Source organism: Cervus elaphus, chromosome 15 (assembly GCF_910594005.1).
Source record: "Cervus elaphus chromosome 15, mCerEla1.1, whole genome shotgun sequence".
Taxonomy (NCBI): domain Eukaryota; kingdom Metazoa; phylum Chordata; class Mammalia; order Artiodactyla; family Cervidae; genus Cervus; species Cervus elaphus.
The window spans coordinates 49,309,154-49,323,459 of NC_057829.1; the positions used below are offsets into that span (position 1 = coordinate 49,309,154).

General features: G+C 34.8%; 1 protein-coding gene across 1 annotated transcript in view; it reads left to right on the top strand.

Annotated features, from left to right (window-relative positions):
- Window positions 1–14,306, top strand: part of PCDH15 (protocadherin related 15) — a 1,264,171-nt gene that overhangs the window by 1,184,797 nt on the left and 65,068 nt on the right. The window lies entirely within an intron of this gene.

The following is a 14,306-nucleotide window of genomic DNA, read 5'->3' on the forward strand; positions in this document are numbered from 1 at the left end:
CCCCATGGACTATGCAGGCCATGGAATTCTCCAGGCCAGAATATTGGAGTGGGTAGCCTTTCCATTCTCCAGGGCATCTTCCCAAACCAGGGGTCAAACCCAGGTCTCCCGTGTTGCAGGCAGATTCTTTACCAGCTGAGCCACAAGGGAAGCCCATAGAGAAATTTTGCTTGTTGCTGGTTGAATTTTTTTTCTTTTTTCTAATTGAACCTAAAATACTGTGTAAATTTCAGGTGAAAGTGAAAGTGAAGTCACTCGGTCATGTCCGATTCTTTGTGACTCTTTGGACTATAGCCCACCATTCTCCTTTATCCATAGAATTTTCCAGGCAAGAATACTGGAGTGGGTTGCTGTTTCCTTCTCCAGGGGATCTTCCCAACTCAGGAATTGAACTGGGGTCTCCTGCATTACAGGTGGATTCTTTACCAGCTGAGCCACAGGGGGAGCGCTTGGAAGAGGTATTTTACCTCAGTTTTCTGTATACCACATTTGTTTTAATTAGCATTTATTTGATTCAGTGAGTTTTTATAGTTAAGAAAAAAAGATTTAGAGATCATAGGCATTGGATTACAATTTATTTTATAGCTGTCAATAGTCTATATGCCTTCTACCTCTTATTAAGGAATCATCATAATAGTAAATAGGATGTTAGTGGTCATTTGGCATCAGAGGACATTACAGGAATTTCTAACTGACTGCTAATCATGAATTCCATACTTTTGACTAAAACATGCTAATTTAAGATAAGACTGCTTGACTTCCAAACCTACTTCTTATACAGTTTCTTTAGTCTCTGATTAGCCCAGAACTATGTTGGATTTGGAAGATTTTCTGGACAAACTGAGACCCCTTTTCCCAACTAATCTCATCTAATTCTCCAAGTCTCTCAGAAGGGCAAGATAAATAATGTGCATAGAAATTTGTTAGTTTTCCAGTATTCCTCAATATTTTATGACAATCACTAGGCTATTGATTGATTACTAATGACTCATATATTCTGTGAGGTCAGTAACCTTATCTTTGGTATAATATGATATTAGGTACATAGCTTCCAAGTAGATACTTATTGATTGCTGTTGCTACTGCTGTTTAGTCACTGAGATTCAACTTCAAGTTAGACTTAGAATTATCTCTTTGTAGGATGAGGATCATGTATTTTTATTTAAATTAATGAGTGATCTGACTTTGTTATAATATAGTAACTTCAATACATTCTAGATTATTCTTTTAAAAAAGAGTATTTTTTTAAAAAGGCCATACTGATTTTTTGTTTTGTGTTCTTGTCCTTATCATACCATATGATAGCAAACCACAAAACTGGGTGAGCTTATCTTCAGCAATTAACATATGTATGAGAAGTGGCAGAGTCTTGAAGTTCTCACAGAAAAAAATAGAAGTATAATCAAGAAATCTGTAAAATTTTTAAAATAGTCTTTTTCTGTAAGAGGGCACTAAAGTCATCTTAAAAAAAAAAAAAGTCCCAAATTCAAAAAGACTATCAATTTCAGAGTCTTAAAGAAATCCCTTAAATTCCCCCCTTAGAGATAGATGTGGTCAAAAAATACTATTTTTCAAAGAAAAAGTATTAATAGAAAAGTCTGAACAGCAAAAATTTATCTTTCAATATTATAAAATGAACTATCTGTTAAAAAGTTGAAAAATGAAACAGTCATTTCTCTGGCTTTAATGAATCACAACATGACACATAATCTTTTCTGGCACCTCCTGAGCATATCAATGTTATGTTAATAATCATGGAAATTAGGGATAACTAATGAGAAAAGGAAAAGGACACAATGAAAATGTGTAATCTCACCTACATTTATAAGGATCTGATTAACACCAAATGCAATTAAAATATTGAATTCTCTTTTAGCATGTCATTTAACGGAGCAGCAAGACCAGGATAAGGGCATAAACAACTCCATTTCCTGCCAGTGTTTGTGTTCTGCTTTATTCTGAAAGAGAGATGTGGGGATGAAGCTACTTGTCTTAATTTAATTCCTACTGAACCCTGGTAGTATCTTCACAGGAGGGAAAAAGATGAGAACTGTTAAATGCAATTTTTAATGAAATTTATTGGTTTAGTACAGGGGCTATCTGTCTCTGTAGCAAGTAGCTAGGAATAATCTTCACCACATACTTCTCTAGGTACAAGTCTGATGGCAAATCCTACATGAGACATAGGGTCAAAGATGAAAGGTTTTGCTCATCAACTGTTTGAGTTGAGGTTATTTAGCAGGTCCTCTGGCTTTGCTCATGGCTGAGTGGTAAAGAATCCATCTGCTGATGTAGGAGACACAGGTTCAATCCTTGGGTGAGGGACATTCCTTGGAGAAGGAAATGGCAACTCACTCCACTTTTCTTGCCTGGGAAATCCCATGGACAGAGGAGCCTGGAAGGCTGTAGTTCATGGGATCACAAAGAGTTGAACAGGACTTAGTGACCAAAGAGCAATAACCGGGTCCTCTATGGTTTGGAATGCCATTTACAGAATGAATTTATTTCTTTCTGCCTATCAGAGTTAAGAAAATTAAATGATATTCTATTCATAAAGTGCTTAGCCTCAAGAAGGACACTGGTTACAACCTTCAGATTATTTTTCATGTTTTCCTAGATCTTTCTTGAGTATAATCTTCTATTCATTACTCTCTTTCAGTGCTGACAGTCAACCTACATTTAATGACTTCAGTCATTGCCAGTGCCAGTTCTTCATTGGCTAAAGAACTATTTAGATTAGAGCAAGCTAGCCAAAGGCAATTAGGTTAAAGACAGGTAGGCCAGTGCTATTTTTTGGCCAAAGCAAACATATGAACACACAAACAAAAGCTAGCAATTTTATTACGAATAAATGCTATCTAGTTTTTGTTGGTGGCTCAGTAGGAATCTCCCCGCAGTGCAGGAGACCTGAGTTCAATTCCTGGGTTGGGAAGATCCTCTGGAGAAGGGAATGGCTATGCACTCCAGTATTGCTGCCTGGAGAATTCCATGAACAGAGGAGCCTTGTGGACTACCGTCCATGGGCTCACAAAGAGTCGAACTTGACTGAGGGAATAACACTTTCACTTTCAATGTCTTTCAAACTTTAACCTTCATGTTCTCTGTGGTGGTTTTAAAACAATTTATAGATTTTTTTTTTCTGTTTGTTAATAATTTTATTTGATTATCATAACTTTTATCCTACTCTTAATGTTATGCTTATCTGGATATTCTCTCTTTTGTTTGAAATAAAGAAAATTCTGAATGTCTGATTAATGACTGAGAATACTAGGTTATAAAGTCACAAAGATGGCTTGCCTTTGGTTACAGAAAGTATATATGTGTGTCTGTATATACAGTCTGTATATATGTGTATGTGTGTGTATAAATAGATATATACTTTGTATATACATTGTAAATATAAAAGGGCATATGTCACTCTTTGTGACCCCATGGACTGTAGCCCACCAGACTTCTCTGTCCTTGGGGATTCTCCAGGCAAGAACACTGGAGTGGGTTGCTGTGCCCTGCTCCAGGGGGATCTTCCCAACTCAGGGATCGAACCAAGGTCTCCCACATTGCAGATGGCTTCTTTACCTTCTGAGACACCAGGGAAGCCCAAAAGGGCATATATAAAGATATTAATAATAACAATAAGTGGATGACATTGTAGAGGTTTTAATATTCCTTTATTAATTTGCATTTTCTGGTATTTCTCTACTAAGCAAGAAGTAATAAAATATTTCATATATTAGGCACATTATAAATAATTATAAACCATTTATTACTTTTTACATTTACAAATAACACAGAGTAAGAATAATTAGACAGAAATGACTTAGGAATTTTTATAAAGGAGAATAGAAGTGAAAATAAAGATACTTTAATAATTTTGCAAAATTAGGTTGATAAATTTACACCATCCTATCCATGTTTCTCAAAGAATAAAGCTGTTACAAAAACAAGCTTTCTAAATACTAACCCTTTGCTGTATAATCTCTAGATGAAATTTTAATGTTGGCCACTATGTTTTATATTTTTGGGGGGCCAATTCACTTCAGAATTTCATTCAACAAAGACTATTTTATAGGTATTTTAGTTTGGCATTACAGCTGTTTTTTTTTTTTTCTTAGCAAACTTGTTATATGGGAGATATGAACATAAAATTCATCATTTTATAAAATAGAAAAATATACATATATATGTACCTGTGTATATATGTGTGTGTGTGGAGAGGAAGAGTTCTAAAACACTACCAAGAACATTAAATGGAGAACATTTCAGAGACCAACTTCTTTTGTTGAAAGTGTTTTTCATGTTAAAATATTTCAACATATATATTCAAGGAGACAGGTTTTATTGCCGTCCCATGTGCAAATAGCACCATTGCAATCTGTAAATACACTCTTCTTTACTTTAGTGTCACTTGAACAATTCAAAAAGCTTTTCTTTTGGTGTCCATTAGTTTTATCACAGCACTTTAAATTCAATGTTTTTTTTAAAGTTCTCAATTTATTTTCCAAAGTAAAAGGTTTATAAATAGAATTATATTTTCCCTTGATATACTTTTTTTCCTGTAAAGTGACAATTAAGGTTTTTCTTCTTATAGTAAAGCTTTTTGTTTGAGCTTGTTAGTTTCTTATTAGATAGGCAATAAAACATTGTCAAATAGAATGAATAGAGTTAAACATTCAGATTTAATTTTGAAATGCTTGGCTATCCCCTGACTTTATATTAGAGTTAGTAATTGAAGGACAAGTAGGTTTCTTATACATTATTCATATGCTAAACCTTTTTGCTTTAATTAAAAGTGCTGTTATGTAACTTTTAACATTAATTCTGCCTTAATATTGTAAAAATAAATGTCATGATGTTTAAACAAAAAGATACTCAAATCTTTTTGTGGAACAAGTGGTCCAAATTAATTCACAAATGAAGGACATACTGTGTTAAGTCATCTAATGATGAGGACAAAAACACCTTTAAAAATTATGTTCAAAAGGATTGAGCAAAAAATATACTTTAAATTTAAAATTTTAAAGTAGTGGCATTGGCCAATGGGGATTATGAAATACAAAGATGAATTAGAAAATAGCCCTGTTCCCAATGAATATATAGCCAAGTGCAAAAGATAGAAAGTAATGTGTTTTTCAATGTACAAGAGGTAATAAGAAACAGAAGAGATAAGCTGAAAAGCTCCAGAGTATTCATAGCAAAGATGGTAAGAATATAGAAGAACCATAACTAAACTTGATTGTTCGTACCAGGCCCTGCATTTTGTACCTCAGTGAATAGTCACAGCCACCCTATTCAGCATGTCCTATTTTATTCATTTATAATGAGGAACTAAGCCCTAGAGAGTTGTTTGCCCAGGTTCATATAGTGATTAAGTGGTAGACTCAAGCATATCCATCACTTCTAAATACGAATCTCTGATATTCTACTGATATTTGAGCCAAATATTATTTGACCATTTACTGGACATTATCCCAGAATAAAAGATATAAATGGAAACAAATTTTATGTGTAATGAAGACACAATTAAATATTAGAATATGCCAAGGTAAAAAGTATACTAAAAATATATAAAATATACTGCTGAAAACATGCAACACTCCCTAGGGGATAGCCTTCAGAAAAGCAGTCTTAGTACAAAAAAAAAAACCTGTTTTAGTACATTAATCAACTTTGCATTTATTCAATATATGTGTGTGTACATGCCTATACACACAAGTGCAATAGTGTAGTTCAGGAGTAAATATGGCCTAGCAGACATAAGACATTTTAAGCAATAAGAAGCTATGTGTGCAAAGGACTGGAATCATGAAAGAACATAAATTGTTCAGAAGGAAAAAAAAACAGTAGGTAATGTGCTTGATTTTGGAGAAATATAAGCAGAGTAAATATAGAGCAAGAAAATGGAATGTTAAACTGGGATTAGACTGGGAATATTTCATGGACTTGTCTTAAATTTCATCTTCTAGGAGGTGGGAGCCATCATTCATTTTTAAGCTATTGTTGAATTTAAAAATGAAACAGGAGAGCCTGAAATTGGGCAATGTCAGCTTGATGGATAGTCGCTGAAGTGAGAAATATTTCAGAGTAGAACTCATTGGGCTTGCTGATGGACTGGGAGTAGAAAAGGAAGGGATGGGATAAGACAGGTGAAGACCCTACTGAGATTTTTAGCTCAGTCAATCCACATGAGCTAATGCGCTTAACCATGCAAAGAGAAGACAGAGGAGGAACAACTATGGTAGCCAGAGGAAGGACTAGAGGGTGAGAGCTGAGAAGATACTAAATTTGGTTTGAATTGATTGAATGTAATGGAACTAAGAAAGAACCAGAAAGCTTGAGGTAATGAGTATGTCGTTAAATTTTCTTTGAGTGCTGAAGGATTTAGGATTTGCAACTATAGAATTCTTACAAAAATACAAATTTCTTAAAATTTTAATATGTGAGTTTTCAGTAAAAATCCACAGCATTTTTTTTTTAATCCAAAGTCAACTTTAAAGCTAGTTTCCTCTCTTAAATAGAGGGCTCAAATTGTGCATGTATTTTCTTTTGATACTATGTCTATTGAGTAGACTGCAATTTCTTTCTTTTCCACATGAGTGAGAAGTTAGAAAAAATGATTTCAGAGTTCATTTCAAAGCATCATTGAAGAATATATGATCACATTATATTAGCAATGATGAGGAAAAGAACAAATTATTTTTGAGATAATATTTATTTTCCAAAATATTTTACAAGGGAATGGAACTAAAACTGAAAAAAATGCTTCAATTATTATGTAAATGCAAGACATTATTATTTTGTACTTTCATGCTTCCTGTAATACAGAATGTTTCAGTGTATAACTAAAAAATATAAAAGGAATAGTTTGCTAATCTTCAATTTCTTTATTTAATTTTTCAAATAGATATTATTGTGTGTTATTTGGTAGCACTCTTTAACTTTTGTGAAAATTTTGGCAGTTTCTAGCTATAATAAAATAATAATAAACCCCTGAAAATTCTGTAATACTGTGTTGCATGATATGACAAAAAATCATATTTAGGCAGTTGTTTCTACATTGAGTTGTGATTTACTCATTAGACTGTCTCTGTATTACATTATACTTAAAGGATCAATGCCCTTATTGAAATTAAGAATTATTTTTTTAGACTGTGGTCCTTTTTTTGACATTCTTATAAAAAAATAAAATACTAAGCTTTCTTATTTAAAATCTTAAAAAAATTGTTTATCTCTTTTTTGCTGTTGCTTTTACAGAAGTCTTAAATAGCCTTCTAAATACATTAACCTATCTGACATTTTCCTTATTTATATTTAGCATATGTTGGGCATATAGATTTTAAGGGCTTTAAAGTGAAGGTTTCTTTATAGTTCCTAAAAATACAAAAGCCAAGTTCAACTAGTCTAAGTCAAAGCTCTGTTCTTTTTGTCCCTTGCAAACACAGCTTGACATGCTGACATTCTTGGTGGCAATGTGAGATTTCAGCATTTTTACCCCAACAATGTAAAATATTTACACTCTAATTTCAGGGAGAGTAAGCCTTCAGTGTTAAATGTTAAAACGGGGTCTAATTGAGAAGCAAAAGTTAAAGTTAGCATCATTGGACTTTAATGGGCTTTCAAAGTTCTCTGGACATCACTAATTATTCTACTAATATTTCTGCATCCATAGTATTCATTTAGTCAACAGAGGGGAACAGTTATTTAGGCTGTGAGAAAATTAATGTGCTCACCTACTCCCCTGTATGATAGAAGCAATTATTTGGTGATTTTCTCTTAATGTTGGCCACCTGTGTGCATTAAACTTTCCAGATGAGGTCTTAGAAATGCCTAAGTGGTTTTCTGTGTCCCAGTTTTCATTTAAAGATATAATTACAGCAAGTATAATTATAATATTAATTTCTGACTTTCATTTTTAAAAACAATTCTAGGCATAACTTTCCTGATTTTGCTCATAAAAAGAAACTCACAAAAGTTAGTGAATCAAATCTTCCAGTGTCACCTCTTCCAGATAATAATGGCTGTGTCAGTAACCCAGTATAATTTTTTTATTATAAAGGAGCTGATGGAATAAATAAAGTGGCATTGATTCTTTAGTAAATTTGATTCATTTAGAATTTTCACAATAGATCAGATTTAATTTTTCAATGTTAGTTTAGCCAAATTTGTTAGATGTCCCCTTATTACAATCTAAAAAAATGATGGAATAGATTTATAATTTTTATTTTTTTCCCTTTCATAGACTATTTCTATGAATGTTTTTCAGTTTTTATGGAAACAATGCAGATTGTATTCCTAATGATTTATTTATTTAAAAACATACCTCTTGGCTATTTTACTCTATCTATACTTTAGTTCACTAACAATATCTTAGACAAAGTGTTTCCTTCCAATCTGGTTCTTAGTTCTCTAGAATTCATGAAACCTAATTTTTGCTCTTCATTCAGTACACTAACACTCTTGTGCCCTATGCATAAGCTTCTAACAACTTCATCTATCATTTTTTAATTTGTTATTTTTTTTTACTTCTAGAAGATACATTTTACTTATGTTCAACTATTCTCATTTTATTTATATTTGAAAAATCTCTATTATTTAATGAAACATATTGAACATTTACATTATACTGTTTTCCTAATTCAGATATCTAAAGCCTTTGTGGGTATGACTTTGATTTTCTATCTCATTGGACTCTCTTTTCATGATACTTGGTTTCCGGTTCATTTTGAGAATTATCTGACTCTAACTTTTCCTTTTTCTTGGAATTTATTTGTTAGAATTACTTGAAGCATAGATTGTAGGTAACTTTTTTGAAAAAGTGGTTGCTTCTGTGAGAAAGCTAGGCTATCATTAAAAATCAGATTATCAGTTGTAGTTCATCTATTTATTCAGGTACAGTTCAGGACGACTGAATTTACAAATTGATAACATTATGATTTATCCTTGAGTTGAGGAAATCAGTTGTGTGTGAATAAAGGCTGAAAATTCTGATGAAGGCTTGTGTTGGTTATAGATTGAGTCTCAATAAAGTTTGGGTTTCTTTGCTTTCTGTTTTTTATCCATTTCATTCAACATCAAGGTTTAAACCAGGCAGTTTTCTTTTGTGGCAGGGACAGTGGTGGCTGGAAAGGAGAGATGAATTTCTTATTCACCTTTAAAATGAGAATTTAGCATTCTTCAGAGTGGAGTCTTATTAGACTCACATCTATGAGTGGGCCTTGGATCTTGCCTCCTATTCTCTGAGACACTCAAGACCTCATAAATAAAACTTTAAGTTCACTTGGATCAACAGAAACCCTGTAAGTGAACTTACTATCAGTACTAAACTGTCTAGATTCTTGTTTTCATTTGGTTTTCGACCTTCATACTTATTTTCTTCTTATCTCCTTGATATGTTTAGGAAAAATTATTAAGATCTTTTCAGTTCAGTCAGTCAGTTCAGTCACACAGTAGTGTCCAACTCTTTGCAACCCCATGGACTGCAGCATGCCAGGCCTCCCTGTCCGTCGCCAACTCCCAGAGTTTATGCAAACTCATGTCCATTGAGTCAGTGATGCCATCCAGACATCTCATCCTCTGTTGTCCCTTTCTCTTCCTGCCTTCAATCTTTCCCAACATTAGGGTCTTTTCCAATGAGTGAGTTCTTCACATCAGGTGGCCAAAGTATTGGAGTTTCAGCTTCAGCATCAGTTCTTCTAATGAATATTCAGGACTGATTTCCTTTGGGGTTGACTGGTTTGATCTCCTTGCAGTCCAAGTGATTCTCAAGAGTCTTCTCCAATACCACAGTTCAAAGGCATCAATATTTTGGTGCTCAACCTTCTTTATAGTCCAACTCTCACACCCATGTATGACAAATGGAAAAACCATAGCTCTGACTAGATGGTCCTTTGTTGGCAAAGTAATGTCTCTGCTTTTTAATATGCTGCTAAGTTGTTCATAACTTTTCTTCAAAGGAGCAAGTGTCTTTTAATTTCATGGCTGCAATCACCACCTGCAGTGATTTTCGAGCCCCAGAAATAAAGTCTGTCACTATTTCCACTGTTTCCCTATTTATTTGTCATGAAGTGATGGGACCAGATGCCATGCTCTTAGTTTTCTGAGTGTTGAGTTTTAAGCCAACTTTTTCACTCTCCTCTTTCACTTTCAAGAGGCTCTTTAGTTCTTCACTTTCTGCCATAAGGGTGGTGTCACCTGCGTATCTGAGGTTATTGATAATTCTCCCAGCAATCTTGATTCTAGCTTGTGCTTCATCCAGCCCAGCGTTTCTCATGATGTACTCTGCATATAAGTTAAATAAGTAGGGTGACAATATATAGCCTTGACATACTCTTTTCCCTATTATCTAGATTTCAGTGTTGTTTTCACTGGAATTTTAGCTCTGATACTTAATCTGACATATTGAATGCAGTGATTATAATATAGGTTTTAGCGTGATATCTACCCAATTTTGCTATCAACTATCTTTATGATGTGAGGGCTTCCTTGGTGGCTCAGACAGTAAAGAGTCTGCCCTCAATGTGAGATACCTGGATTCTATCCCTGGGTCAGGAAGATCCCCTGGAGAAGGAAATGGCAGCTCACTCCAGTATTCTTGCCTGGAAAATCCCACGGATGAAGGAGCCTGGTGGGCTACGGTCCATGGGATCACAGAGTCAGACACGACTGAACAACTAACACACATCTTTATGATTGTTAGTCAATCACTGATCTCTCTGAGCCTCCATCTCTGCACCTATAAATTAATAGCAATAAAACTTGCTCCATAGAAAGGATGACATAAGATTATGTATGAAAAGTATTTACACAGCCCCTGGACAATCATAATTGGTCAATAAATGTTAGTTCACCAAAGCAGCAATAACATAACATTACAGAAGTAATGTAAATAGACCTTGTGTTTTAAAGACCACTTTACTGGTTGCTAATCTAAGTCTGACCCAGCCTCAGTCACTGGCTTTAACTGAGCCCTCTGTAGTTCAAATCCATGTTGTGCAAGGGTCAACTGTATATAAGTTTTGGTCTAAAACCATGTGTTTGTTGAAAATTACATAGACAAAGTTAAACTTGAAAATCGTTTAAATTGGTCATAAGTAGAGTACCTATGGAAGTTTTTTTTTTTTTTTGAGTTTTACAAAAAGTTTTATTTTTAAGGAGAAGTCTCTAATCAATACAATCTTGATATACTGCAGTTTGATACATGTGTCTCAAATGAGAAACTAATTAGAAATGCAAATTCAAGGAGAAACTTTTTAAATCAACTCTAAATCCCCAAAATGCAAACCTACAATCTTCAGATTTTGAATATATTCAATATATTTTTTTAAAGTATCAATGCACTTAAAATTCCCTTAACTGCCTATCTTTCTGTAATGGTTTTACTGCAATTTCTAAGAATGAAATTAGCATTATAACAGTAATTACAATACCAATTACTTAACATGAGAAAAACCAGCCCTGAAAAAGTAGCTTCGGAAGCCACTGGTATGCACTACAGGAGCGCTAATTCACACAGAGGACTTATTAAGTATTTCTACAGCACATTTATATCTGCCAAGTGCTTCATAATCACTTTTATTAGCTGTTTCTAGTCCAAAGCAATCCATGAAAAACTTTACAGAAGAGGAACCTAGGCTCAGAGAGGAACCAAAGAAAACCAATTTTACTGTGGCGGAAATAACACCATTCTCTTACAATATACGCCTGATCCTTCTAACCATCTTTCATCTGCAGACTGAATTTTGCAAAAATCAGTTATTGATAAATGTTGAAAAACAGCAAGGAAAAATTGAATGCTCTGGAACAAACCGTTAGACTTGGGACTAACTACTATCTTTCATTATACAGACATACTATAAGGAAGTAAAATTCTGTCAAATGCCAAGCTTAAAGTGAAGTTATTTTTCACACTTGCTAAAAAAAAAACAAAACAAAAAAAGCAATTCAAACAAATCAAAGCAGTTCATCTAACAATTTTAAAGTCAGGTTCTGTAATAAGGAGTCAGGGTCTATTACCAAAACAAAGTAGAACCCAACGAAAAGCAGTGTGTGTGAGGAGGAAGTTCTGGAAGGAGTCAGAATCTGCTGCTTAACCCACTCGGTCAACGTATCTCTTCGAAGATAAAGGTTATAACCAGAACTTGTGGTTTAATCAGTGCATATCTCAGCACCAGCAATGGATCCCATCCAATGTTTTGGAAGAGAAAAACTTGAGCCAGCGCTAGATGTGGAGGAAAGTTCCTTCCTCGGTCCATTTAAACATTCCCCATTTCTTTTATCTCTGTCACATCTTGTCCATGAGCTTCCAGCACTTCTCCACCATCTTCTTGTCCACGGTCCCCGGCGGGTGGGGGCTGAGGTGGTGGTGGTGGTGGTGGTGGTGCGGCTGGAAGGCGTCCTTCATGAGCCCGATCAGGCCGCCAGAGCCCCCGGAGCCGCCGCCGCCCCCGGCCCCAGAGCTCTTTTTCACGTTGCCGGCCATGGCCCGGGAGAGGGTCAGGGGCCCAGCCGCGTCCGCCGGCTCCGCTCGGCTGCGAGTGAGGGCTGAATTTTTATCATTCATATTTTAACTTGCTAGTTTCAACTAAATGTGAGAGAGAGGGGAGAGATTTGAAAGAATGCTAATGATCCTGGCAACTATCCTCATACCTGTATTCTGAAATGAGACATTTTCAGATTCCAAAAGGATCAAATCTATTAAAAGAATCAGAAAATTTAAGTGGAGCCATTACAGATAGCATATATATGACAGTAGTTTTATATAGTTGAAAAAAGCTAAAAAACACCAAAGAAGCAGACTCACAGATATAGAGAACAATCTAGTGGTTACCACTGGAGATGGGGAAGGAAAGAAGGGCAATGTAGGAGTAGAAGGGGAAAAATGGGTCATTATGGAATTATGTCTTTTTTTTTTTTTTTTTTTTGCCTTTTCATACCGTTCATGAGGTTCTCAAGGCAAAAATATTGAAGTGATTTGCCATTTCCCTCTCCAGTGGACCACGTTTTGTCAGAACTCTCCACCATGACCTGTCCATCTTGGGTGACCCTATACGGCATGGCTCATAGTTTCATTGAGTTAGATAAGGCTGTGGTCCATGTGATCAGTTTGATTAGACAGCATATTAAAAAGCAGAGACATTACGTTTCCTACAAAGTCCATCTAGTCAGAGCCATGGTTTTTCTAGTAGTCATGTATGGATGTGAGAGCTGGACTATAAAGAAAGCTGAGCACTGAAGAATTGATGCTTTTGAACTGTGGTGTTGGAGAAGACTCTTGAGAATCTCTTGGACTGCAAGGAGATCAAATCAGTCAACCCTAAAGGAAATCAGTCCTGAATATTCATTGGAAGAACCGATGCTGAAGCTGAAACTCCAATACTTTGGCCACCTGATGTGAAGAACGTGACTCATTGGAAAAGACCCTGACGCTGAGGAAGGCTGAAGGCAGAAGAAGGGGACGACAGAGGATGAGATGGCTGGATGACATCACTGACTCAACAGACATGAGTTTGAACAAGCTCCATGAGTTGACGGACAGGGAAGCCTGGTGTGTTGCAGTCCATGGGGTCACAAAGAGTCAGACATGACTGAGCTGAACTGAAATGAATTGAACTGATGGGATTATAGAAAATAATCTGTGTGAAACTTTTGTAGAATTTAAGAAATCTTTCATTCAATTAAAAAAAAATAGTCCAGTAAACATGATTTTTTTTTTAAATTCTGTATCTCACTTTCAGTAATTTGTTCCTAATGTATGAGGGAAAGTTATGCTTAAAAGATACTTCTGAGTTACCCAAACTTTTGCATTAAGTGATTATTTGTTTCAGGAAAGTTATGTTTAAAAACACCTTAATCTGTTAAGGCAAAATATGCCACTATAATAATTTAGTAAATTAGGAATACAGCAAACCAAAATTACATGTTTATTGAAATTGGAAGTAATCAGTAAGAACAGTGCAAAGAAGCTTAAAATACAAAACAATCAAAACAATGAATATGATTTTGCTGTAACTGCCTTTTCTTTTCTTTTTTACTGTGTTACAGAGTTTGTTTTAAAATATTAAGATTTGGAATCTTAAAATAAAAACCTGAGTAGAAGTTAGACAAAAAATAGACCATAAATTATGATCCCATTAATATAACAATTAAAAATAAGCATAACTGATGAATGGTGTTGATAATTAGAGTAGTGGTTTCTCTGGGGAACAAAGTATGACTGGAAGGATATGATGAACATTCTGGGATGCTGGTGATGTTTTATTTTTTTGATGTAGGTGCTGGCTCACTGGATGTGTGTATTCTGCAATTTTTTA